The following is a 12,369-nucleotide window of genomic DNA, read 5'->3' as shown; positions in this document are numbered from 1 at the left end:
TCATCTTTTTCAGCTACCATATGAGTTCCCCCCACATAATTGCCAATAAATATACTAGATATACAGGAAATGGCATCCTTGATAATTTGGGGATAACATTTCAGAAGGGAATTTGGATTAGTCAAGAAATGTTGAAGCAGGTATAGGAACGGAAACAGCAAGTGGACTTACAAAGAACAAAACCTCCAGTATTAGAATGAGCAGACTAAGTCTCATTAAATTATACACACAGTATTCATTCATTAATCAATGCTTTTTAGATATGGTTTTCCAGCCTGTTACAAATCTACTTCCATAGAGAAGCTCTCTCAGGCTTATTTATGATATACATTTGAACAATTCATTATTTTCCCTGTGACTGAACCTGTAACCTGTAAGTTAGGACTACCATGAACTTGGGGGGTCCTCACTCAATCTTTCCTTATCTCATACCTCTCAAACTGGTATGTTCATCCAAATGTCCATGGCAACAATGAGAATGACTTGTTGTCATGTAGGTGGGGTCTAGTGAAGAGTATGAAATGCAGGAAATTCTGTGTTGTCCTCTCTCAGAAGATGGGACAGCGCTATCACTTCATAGATTAGAGGTGGAGTATGGTCCAGAGGACTCCACGTGTGAATAGGTTGATATTTGGGCTTATCTATTTTTCGTCCTTAAAAGCATTAGTATGCCTTTGGGTATAATATTTATCCCTAGCCATACCTGAAAGTACCAGTTGCCTTCTTACTGAAATGAAATCACCCATATCTGAAGATTGCCAGGATTAGGAGCAGCTTTCCCAGTCTGGACCCCTCAGTTTCTATAGCTGCATCTATCACTATTTCTGCTTCCTTCTTCCACTTACCACTTGTGTCCTCTCCAATCTTACCATGAAAGATTGTTATAGAAAGAAGCAGGAGGATTAATGATTTGGCCACACCAGAGTCTGGGTCCTCTCTATGAATCTCTTGGGTGTTTCTGCTTGACAGATCCTAGTTATTGTTGGTCAAGTGGACTACCTGCTTTCCTCATTCCTTGTCACCCTTCAACAACCTACTATTCATTTCCCCTATCCTAGCTTCTGCAGGTGGATTAGGTTTCAATTAAACATGTTTTTTTTTTCCCTTTAACATCTCTATCCATTTTGTTTCCCATAATGCATCCCATAATACATAATCTTGGGTCTTTGATTGTTATGGTTCAGGCAAATGGAAGAGTAAAAATTTAAAAGTATCTATTTCTGGTCACCAGTTTTTAAATTTTACTACTAAATTAAAACAATGCTGAGGTACCACTTCACACCTAGCAGTCTGGTCAATATTGGAGTAAAAGAAAGTAGTAAATGTTGGAGAGGATGTGGCAAATTGGGACACTAATGCATTGTTGGTGGAATTGTGAACTGGTCCAACCATTCTGGAGAGTAATTTGGAACTATCCCAAATGGCTATAAAACTGAATATACTTTTTGATCTGGCAATATCACTACTGGATCTATATCCCAAAGAGATAATTAAAATGGGCAAAAGACCTACTTTTACAAAAATATTTATAGCAGCTCTTTTTTGTAGTAGCAAAGAATTGGAAATTGGGGGTATGTCCATCAATTGGGGAATGGCTGAACAAATTATTATACATGTTGGTGATGGAATACTACTCTGCTATAAGAAATGATAAGCAAGATGATTTCAGAAAAAGCCAGAAAGATCTGCAGGAAATGATGCAGATCAATACAAACAGGACTGGGAGAACATTCTACACCATGACACAAGGACCAATAATGTCAATATTGGATGATGATTATCTGTGAAAAGTTAGATATTCTCATCAATGCAAAGATCTAGGATAATCCTGAAAGACTTATGAGGGAGAATGATATTCAACAGAAAGAACTGTTACAGTTGTCTTTTACATTAGTGTATTTATGGTTTTATTTGGGGGTTTGGATTGTGTATGGTTTTGCTCTTACAATAATGATCAATACAGAAGTGTTTTGCATGACAGTAAAAATAAAATTTTTAAAAATTAAATTTCACTGCTAGCTCTTCATGGAAAAGTTCACTGGTAGGGGAGCAAGATACCATTGGTAAGACGCTTTTTAACCAGGAAGAAAAGGAGTGATAACATTGTTCTCTAATTTAGGGAAAGGGGAAGAATTTGAATAAAAATAACCCTTTGCAAAGGGGTGTGTGTGTGTGTGTGTGTGTGTGTGTGTGTGTGTGTATGTGAAGTTTGGTTGTTAATTTTAAAATGTGTTTAGTTAAATTTAGATTTTTAATTTTTTTTGGATAGTGTGTCCTTTTTGATTTAGTATTCAATAAATGTCTTTAAAAAACCCTCTGAGTCCACATCTTAATCCTATTATTACTAGTTTCTATTAGAGGTAACAGAGGTTTCTGATTACTTTCTCTAGGCATGGAGGCCATTAGAGTAGGGAGAGAAAGGGGAAGGTGAGTCATATAGCAATTCCTCTTACAGGAAGGGGATGGCATTGGAATAGGATGGGTATAAAGAAGGAAAATGGCAATTAGTATTGCTTTTGGATGTAAGACTGACCACAATCTGGGCAGAATTGTCTTAATAGGGAGAAATGGACCCAAGAAAGCCATTGGCATTTGATGACGGACAAAAGTATAGCTGTGTTGTTATCCTGAACAGTCTTTCCCTTAGATTTTTTTTCTCTACCAGTGTACTGAACCAAAAGAAGTCAACCAAGAGGGAAAACATGGTGTATTTGTGTCTCCCTCTTCTTCATGCTGTCCTTGATGACCTCCATATTGGGTTGAACTATAATATAATCATTCAAATATAGCTTAAGTTACATATTTGCTTAAGTAATTGTTCTGAAACTGTACTCTATTCCCCCTAAGACAGTATGCTGGAGAACTCCGGGCATAACATAAAGCAGAGAAAGAAAGACTGGATTATAGAACTTGTGATAATGGCTAGAGTAATCTTTGGTGGTTTCAAGGCTACCATCATTAGTAGTGCATTGTATTGAGGCACATTTAGTTAAACATTATACTCACCATCTCAAATATGGTAAGATGGAAAGTTTGCCTTGGGAGCAAAAGGGTAATGTTCACTCTGGCTCTGCCTAGAAGAAGCAGAGTCTGTGGCAGGACCTGCCATGGATTGCAATTTCAAGTCTTGCATGACACTGCCTAAAAAGCTTCCTAAGTTAGGAAGCAAGAAAAAAAATAGGATGGGTAAAAGTGAAGGTGAGGAGCACTGTATTTTAAGAAGGTAGAATGAGGAAATCTAAGAACTAAAGATGGGGAATCCTGGAAGGAGAGAGTTATTTGGCAGAGGATAAAGATAAATAATAGAGGAACAAATAAAATGTGATATTGTCATCTGCCATCTAGTACCAGCCACTGGAAAAGAAGAAACATCATAATTTGATCAAGTAGACAGGAACCCTGGCAGAGAGACATTCTATAGCACTGATAAAGTACTTCAGTTATTCAGTCATCATCTGGAGATTTCTTTGTCAAAAGTAGATCAGCTTTTCGTTGTGGCAAAAAAAAAATTAGAAATTAAAGGGATGTCCATAAATTGGGAAATGTCTGAACAAACTGTAGTATATGCTGGTGATGGAATACTATTGTGTTGTAAGAAATGATGAACAGGATCATTTCAGAAAAAGCTGGAGAAACCTACACGAACTGATGCAGAGTGAAGTAAGTAGAACCAGCAGATCATCATACATAGAAACAGCAATGATCAACTGTGATAGACTTAACTATTATCAGTAATACAATTATCCAGGACAATTCTGATGGACTTATGACAAAGAATGCTATCTACCTCCAAATAAAGAACTGTTGGACTAAGAATCCAAATCAAAGCATACCATTTTTCACTTGTCTATTTGGGTTTATGTTTTGGTGTTTTGGTTTTATAAGATTACTCACTTAAAAACTTTAAATAAATACACACACACACACATATAGCATCTTTACAAAAAATAGAGCAGTTAAAATTTTCTTGACTGGCCTTTTTGATAATTTTATCCTTCAAAATATGAAAGAACAAATCTAAGTGAAACTAATTCATATTAACAGGGAAAACTAGTTCATGATAAAGGAGAGGGAAGCCAGATCTAGTCTCTTTTAAGAGCAATTTCAAAGGGTTCACAAGAAGGATAAGCAGGAACTTGTGAACTTTAACTATGCCAGGGGAGTCAATTGAGGGGAGATGGAAATGAAATTCCATGGACAAAGAGAAACAATTCTGATGAGAAAGAAAAATTGGGCATTATCTGAAGAGATAAATCAATCATCATTTATTAAATATCTACTACATGCCAAATATTGTACTAGGCACTGAGGATACAAAACAAAAAAAAATGAAACATTTGGCATTACATTTTATCAAAGGAGACAATAGGCACATAGGTTTGCAAAATATAGATTGTTTTCCTCATACAGAGAAATGCCTCTTCTGGCTTAGATTTTAAAGAGATATACACAGAAGATGGTAAAAAGGAAGGGAACAGAAGAGCAAAATAAAAGCCTACCACCATCTTGTAAGAATAGTGTCAAAAATGTAAAAGCAAAACAAAATGAGACTAGTGAGAAAAGCTGAATATAAGGTCTGGTTTGTTATTCTTAGCTATATGGAGGCTCTAAGAAGGGATAGGACTACTGTTTAGGATGGCTAGGGATAATGGACAACAGAGAAGAATCTTACTTATTTTGTTTTTCTCAACCAAGGAGAATGACTGAGAGCTAAAAGAAAAAAAAAACCCAACAACAAAGCTTGTCTAGGTGGGAATTAAGACCCAAGACAAGTAAAGAGATAGTAAGAGCTGCCATTGATATAGTCAAGTAACCTGACCCAGATGAATACACTCTCTGGTACTGAAAAAACTGGAGTTTACATTTGTTGAACATCAGAAATATTTGAAAGGTCCATAACAGAAGGGAAATTCTAGAGCTGACCCAAAGTGTCCATTTAAAAAAAAAAGGGAATAGAGTAGAACCTGTAACCTGCAATTTAGGGAAATTGTCTTTGATTCTTGGCAAAATTGTCGAGTATATTATTCAAGAGATGACTAGTGTATCTAAGCTAGGAGGTTGTGTTCACAAAGAACCAGCATGGCTTAATTAATCATGTCAGACCAATCTGATTTCCTTTTTTAACAAGTTTTTATATGAGTAAAACAGGAGAATGCTACAGGTATAGTTTATCAAGATTTGTGTGAAGCATCTTATGCTATTCTTGTGGAAAAAATAGAACCATGTAGCTGGTTGAATAATTGGACTCAGAGTAGTTATTATAGAGTCATGGCAGCTTGGAAGCAGGGGCAGCTAAGTGGCATAGGGTTACAGAGTGCCAAACTTCAAGTCAGGAAGACTCATATTTCTGAGTTCAAATCCATCCTCAGACACTTACTAGCTGTGTAATCTTGGGGAAATTATTTAACCCTTTTTGCTTTAGCTCTTGATCTGTAAAAATAAGCTGGAGAAAGAATTGGCAAACCAATCCAGTATCTTTGTCCAGTAAACCCCAAATGGGGCATTGAAGAGTTGGATTTGACTACATGACTCAACAAGAAGAAGCTTCGAAGTAAGTCTCCAGTGGAGTGCCAGAGGGATTTGTGTTTGGTCCTGGGATATTTAAGAGTTATTTGAATAAAAGACAGGTATACTTAACAAATTTTCAGACAATAGGAAGCTAGGACAACTAATTCACACAACAGATGATAGGACCAAAATCTAAATGAATCTCAACATTGAACTGCATCTAATAAGATGAAATTCAATAGGTCAAATATAAAGCCTTACACTTAGATTCACTCATTCACCCATCAGGATAGTTCCAGCCCATGAGAGAGTTCTAAAGTTGAATGAACCAACAATCATTCAATCTATAAACATTAATTTTTTAAATTAAGTCCTGCAGGGTATGATCTCTGGAGAGACTTTAATTCCTCCTTTGAATAAAAGGTTTTAAACAGCTACAGTTATCACTAAGGCTTCTCTTCTCTGGGCTAAGCTTCCTTAGGGCTTTCAACCAATGCTAATATGATTTCAATTCCTCTCATCATACCAATGTCTTTGGATACATTCCAACTTGCCAATGTCTTTTCTAAAATGTAGTGCCCAATATGAAGAAAATACACCAAACAGAGTCTGAGATGGATAGAGTGCAATAGAACTATCATATTCCAGCTTCTAGATCCATGGTGTCAAACTCAAATGGAAACACGGGCCACTAAACAATACATAAGGAATACAACAGGCCACATGTTGACTTGGAAAACCACATATCAACATTATCTATTTTCTATTCGAATATTTATTTATTCTCACAAAAGTGAGAAACAAAGTTAGGAGGTTAAGGAGATTCCACCTCCAAAGAAAAATAACATACATACATATTTTACACATAGACTATATAGACCATAATGGTGAATTTAGGTCTTAAGGGAAAAGAGGAGAAAGAAGAGGAAATTAATATGAAAGATGGAGGCTAAGGTTTGTCCCTGAAAAATGAAGATTTCATATCTTTCTCCTTTCTGAGGTGTTTTGGTGAGACTTGTCACATTCTAAGTTGCTTAAATGGGTTGAGGCAAGGAGTGATATTCCACATTGTCAAAGTATTTCACAATCCTTTGTGATATCAGGTGGTAATTTCCCCATGTTCATCTCCTGATTTCCTGGGACTTAGGAGAGGAAAATGTTTCATATCCATCCTGCCTCCAAATGAGGTGTCATCACCATCCCCCTGATGGGGTAATTCTATTACCATGCTGTAAAAACTAAAGATCAACATGTATGCTACTGGGCAGAATCAGGAGAACATTATACACAGAGACAGACATACTGTGGCACAATCGAATGTAATGGACTTCTCTACTAGCAGCAATGCAATGATCCAGGACAATTCTGAGGGACCTATGAGAAAGAACACTATCCATATCCAGAGGAAGAACTGTGGGAGCAGACACACAGAAGAAAAACAACTGCTTGATCATATGGGTTGATGGGGACATGATTGGGGATGTAGACTCTAAATGATCACCCTAGTGCAAATATCAATAATATGGAAATAGGTCTTGATCAATGACACATGTAAAACTCAGTGGAATTACATGTCGGCTATGGGCAGGACATCAGGGGAGGGATGGGAAAGAACATGAATCATGTAACCATGGAAAAATATTCAAAATTAATTATTAAAATAAAAATTTCCAAATTAAAAAAAAAAAACAACAACCATGTACAGTATCTGGTATACTCTTCTTTTAGGCTATTGCTTTGGATTCCCTACATTGTATAAATGTCACTTACCCTCTGGATTTTTTTCTCATTATATGTCTTATTTATTAATTTATAAATTCATTCTTTTTTTCAGTTAATTAAAATCCACCTTCTCTCCCTCCCAGATCTACCCATCATTATTGAAAAAGTTAAAAAAAAAAACAGAACACATAGCAAATATAGTCTAACAAAACCAATTCTTTCATTGGCTGTGTGCATATATATATATATATATATATATAATCTTCATTTGTACCTGAATCTATTACCTCTCTTATAGGAGGGGGTAGCATGTTTCAGCATGTCTTCTAGAATCAAAGATGGTCATTTTCATTGATCAGTTACTAAATCTCTCAAAGTTGTTTTCCTTTACAATATTTTCCCTGTTTTGCCTACGTCAGTCTTTATCAAGTCATTACAAGTCTCCTCAGATTTCTTTGAAATCATTCCCATCATAATTTCTTGTGGTACAGTAGCGTTTGGTCTCATTCATAAACCATGGTTTGTTCACTCATCTTACCATTAGTAGGCACCTGCTTAGTTTCCAATTTTTTCCCAGCATGGAAAAAGATACTATAAATACTTTTGTACTTGTGGGTCCCTTCACTCTTTATTTGAACTTTTTTAGAGTATAGAACTAGTAGTGGTATCCCTAGTTCAAAGAGGGTGCAAAGTACAAATTTGCAGGCTAATTCTAAAATGCTTTCCAGAAAGTCTGGAATAGCCTATGTTTCCAAGTACAGTGTATGAACATATTTACACTCCCACAGTCCCTCCAGCATTTGTCATTTTTATTTTTTTATTAACATTGCCAATCCAATCAGAGGAGGTAGAACTTCCTACTTGCTTTAATTTGTATTTCTCCAATTATCATTGATTTAGAACATTTTTTTCATATGGCCATTGATAGCTTGAATTTCTTCCTTTGAAAACTTCTTGTTAATATCTTTTGACTATCAAGATGAGAATGGCTCTTGTGCATAAGAATCTGAATCCCTTCCCCATCTATCTTAGTTAATAGCTTTATCAGTGAAACATTGCAAAGATCTGCCCTCTCTCCCCAATTAACTATTTCTCTTCTAATGTTTGTGCAAATTTTTTTTTCATTTAGTGTAATTAAAATTGTCTATTTGAATCTTCTCTGTGATCCTCTCTCTTCCTTGTCTGGTCATGAATTAGTTTCTCTTTCCATGGATCTGATATCTTAAATTGTCTAATTATTTTCATGTTCCTTTAATTGTTTATTATGTCACCATTTATGTCTAGGCCATGTACCCATTTGAAGTTAATCTTCAGTGATGTTGTGAGATATTACTCAATGCCTACTTTCTGCCAGATTGCTTTCCAGTTTTTTCAGTAATATTTTCTTGACTAATGTGTTCTTGCCTCAGTAGTTGTGATCTTTGGTTTAATCAAATATTAGGCTATGATACTCATTGACTTCTGCGTATTAGACATCTAATCTATCTCAATGATCAATCTCCCTATTTCTTTTTTTTCCCCATTTGAATTAGTTTATTTAGTCAATTTAGAACATTATTCCTTGGTTACAATAATCACATTATTTCCCATATTCCCCTCAACCCACCCTTCCCGCAGCCTACGGGCAATTTCATTGGGTATTACTTGTGTCCTTGATCAGAACCTATTTCAATGTTGTTGATGTTTGCACTGGGATGATCATTTAGAGTTTACATCCCCAATCACATCCCCCTCGACCCATGTAATCAAATAGTTGTTTTTCTTCTGTGTTTTTATTCCCACAGTTTTTCCTCTGAATGTGGATAATGTTGTTTCTCATAGATCCCTCCAAGTTGTTCGGGATCACTGTATTGCCACTAATGGAGAAGTCCATTATGTTCGGTTGTACTTCAGTGTATCAGTCTCTGTGTACAATGTTCTCCTGGTTCTGCTTCTTTCACGCTGCATCACTTCCTGGAGGTTGTTCCAATCCCCATGGAATTCCTCCACGTTATTATTCCTTTGAGCACAATAGTATTCTATCACCAACAGATACCACAATTTGTTCAGCCATTCCTCAATTGAAGGGCATCCCGTCATTTTCCAATTTTTCGCTACCACAAAGAGCACAGCTATGAACATTTTTTAATATGTCTTTTTCCTTATTATCTCTTTGGGGTACAAACCCAGCAGTGCTATTGCTGGATCAAAGGGCAGACAGTCTTTTATCGCCCTTTGGGCATAGTTCCAAATTGCCCTCCAGAATGGTTGGATCAATTCACATCAATTCACAACTCACACCAGCAATGCATTAATGTCCCTACTTTGCCACATCCCCTCCAGCATTCATTACTTTCCTTTGCTATCATGTTAGCCAATCTGCTAGGTGTGAGGTGATACCTCAGAGTTGTTTTGATTTGCATTTCTCTGATTATAAGAGATTTAGAACACTTTTTCATGTGCTTTCTAATAGTTTTGATTTCTTTAAATGAAAATTGCCGATTCATGTCCCTTGCCCATTTATCAATTGGAAAATGGCTTGATTTTTTTTTGTACAATTGATTTAGCTCTTTATAAATTTGAGTAATTAGACCTTTGTCAGAGGGTTTTGTAATGAATATTGTTTCCCAATTTGTTGCTTCCCTTCTAATTTTGGATTCATTTGTTTTGTTTGTACAAAAACTTTTTAATTTGATGTAATCAAAATTATTGATTTTACATTTTGTGATTTTTTTCTAGCTCTTGCTTTGTTTTAAAGTCTTTCCTTTCCCATAGATCTGACAAGTATACTATTCTGTGTTTGCCTAAATTTGCTTATAGTTTCTTTCTTTATATTCAGGTCATTCACCCATTCTGAGTTTATCTTGGTGTAGGGCGTGAGATGTTGATCCAAACCTAATCTCTCCCAAACTGTCTTCCAATTTTCCCAGCAGTTTTTATCAAATAGTGGGTTTTGGTCCCCAAAACTGGGATCTTTGGGTTTTTCATAGACTATCTTGCTGAGATCATTCACCCCAAGTCTATTCCACTGATCCTCCTTTCTGTCTCTTAGCCAGTACTAAATTGTTTTGATGACCACTGCTTTATAGTATAATTTGAGATCTGGGACTTCAAGTCCTCCTTCCTTTGCATTAAAAAAAATGATTTCCCTGGATATTCTTGATCTTTTGTCCTTCCAAATGAACTCTGTTATTTTTTTTCTAATTCAGTAAAAAAGTTTTTTGGTAGTTCAATGGGTATGGCACTACATAAGTAAATTAATTTGGATAGAACTGTCATTTTTATTATGTTAGCTTGTCCCACCCATGAGCAATCAATGTTGTTCCAATTGTTTAGATCTAGTTTTAATTGTGTGGAGAGGGTTTTGTAGTTGTGTTCATATAGTTGCTGTTTTTATCTCAGCAGATAGATTCCAAAGTATTTTATATTATCTAGGGTGATTTTAAATGGAATTTCTCTTTCTAATTCTTGCTGCTGAAATGGGTTGGAGATATATAGAAAAGTTGATGACTTATGCAGGTTTATTTTGTATTCTGCAACTTTGCTAAAGTTGTTGATTATTTCCACTAGCTTTTTGGTTCATTCTCTAGAATTCTTTAAGTAGACCATCATATCATCTGCAAAGAGTGAGAGCTTGGTCTCCTCATTGCCAATTTTAATACCTTCAATTTCTTTTTCTTCTCTAATTGCTACTGCGAATGTTTCTAGTACAATGTTAAATAATAGAGCTGATAATGGGCATCCTTGTTTCACTCCTGATCTTATTGGGAAGGCTTCTAGTTTATCCCCATTGAAGATGATGTTTGCTGATGGTTTTAGATATATACTGTTTATTATTTTTAGGAAAGGCCCCTCTATTCCTATACTTTCTAGTGTTTTCAATAGGAATGGGTGTTGTATTTTATCAAAGGCTTTTTCTCAATCTATTGAGATAATCATGTGATTTTTGTCGATTTGCTTGTTAATAATGTCAATTATGTGGATAGTTTTCCTAATATTGAACCATCCTTGCATTCCTGGTATGAATCCTACCTGGTCATAGTGAATAACCCTCATGATCACTTGCTGGAGTCTTTTTGCTAGTATCCTATTTAAGATTTTTGCATCTAGATTCATTAAGGAGATTGGTCTATAGTTTTCTTTCTCTGTTTTTGACCTGCCTGGTTTTGGGATCAGTACCATATTTGTGTCATAAAATGAATTTGGTAGAACTCCTTCTTGGCTTATTCTGTCAAATAGTTTGTATAATATTGGGATTAGTTGTTCTTTGAATGTTTGATAGAATTCATTTGTGAATCCATCAGGACCTGGGGATTTTTTCTTAGGGAGTTCTTTGATGGCTTGTTCAATTTCTTTTTCTGATATGGAGTTGTTTAGGTAGTCTATTTCTTCCTCTGTTAGTCTAGGCAATTAATATTTTTGTAATTATTCATCCATATCACCTAGATTACCATATTTGTTGCCATTTAATTGGGCATAATAGTTTTTGATGATTGCCTTAATTTCCTCTTCACTAGAGGTGAGGTCTCCCTTTTCATCTTGGATACTATGAATTTGGTTTTCTTCTTTCCTTTTTTAAATTAGACTGACCAGTACTTTGTCTATTTTATTTGTTTTTTTCAAAGTACCAGCTTCTAGTCTTATTTATTAAATCAATATAGTTCTTTGACTTTCAATTTTATTAATTTCTCCTTTGATTTTTAGGATCTCTAATTTAGTCTTCATCTGAGGATTTTTAATTTGTTCACTTTCTAGTTTTTTAATTTGCATGCCCAATTCATTGACCTCTGTCCACCCTAGTTTGTTAATATATGAACTCAAGGATATAAATTTCCCCCTGAGTACTGCTTTGATTGCATCCCATAGGTTTTGAAAGGATGTCCCCTCATTGTCATTTTCTTCAATGAAGTTATTAATTGTTTCTATGATTTGTTCTTTAACCAGTTTTGGAGAATCATATTGTTTAATTTCCAATTAATTTTTTATTTGCCTCTCCATGTACCCTTACTAATTATTATTTTCATTGCATTGTGATCTGAGAAGGTTGCATTTATGATTTCTGCTCTTTTTCACTTTTTTGCAATGTTTTTATGCCCTACTACATGGACAATTTTTGTGAATGTAACATGTGCTGCTGAAAAGGTGTATTCCTTTTTGTCC

Source organism: Monodelphis domestica, chromosome 3, assembly GCF_027887165.1.
Source record: "Monodelphis domestica isolate mMonDom1 chromosome 3, mMonDom1.pri, whole genome shotgun sequence".
Lineage (NCBI taxonomy): Eukaryota > Metazoa > Chordata > Mammalia > Didelphimorphia > Didelphidae > Monodelphis > Monodelphis domestica.
This window is presented reverse-complemented; position numbering follows the sequence as displayed.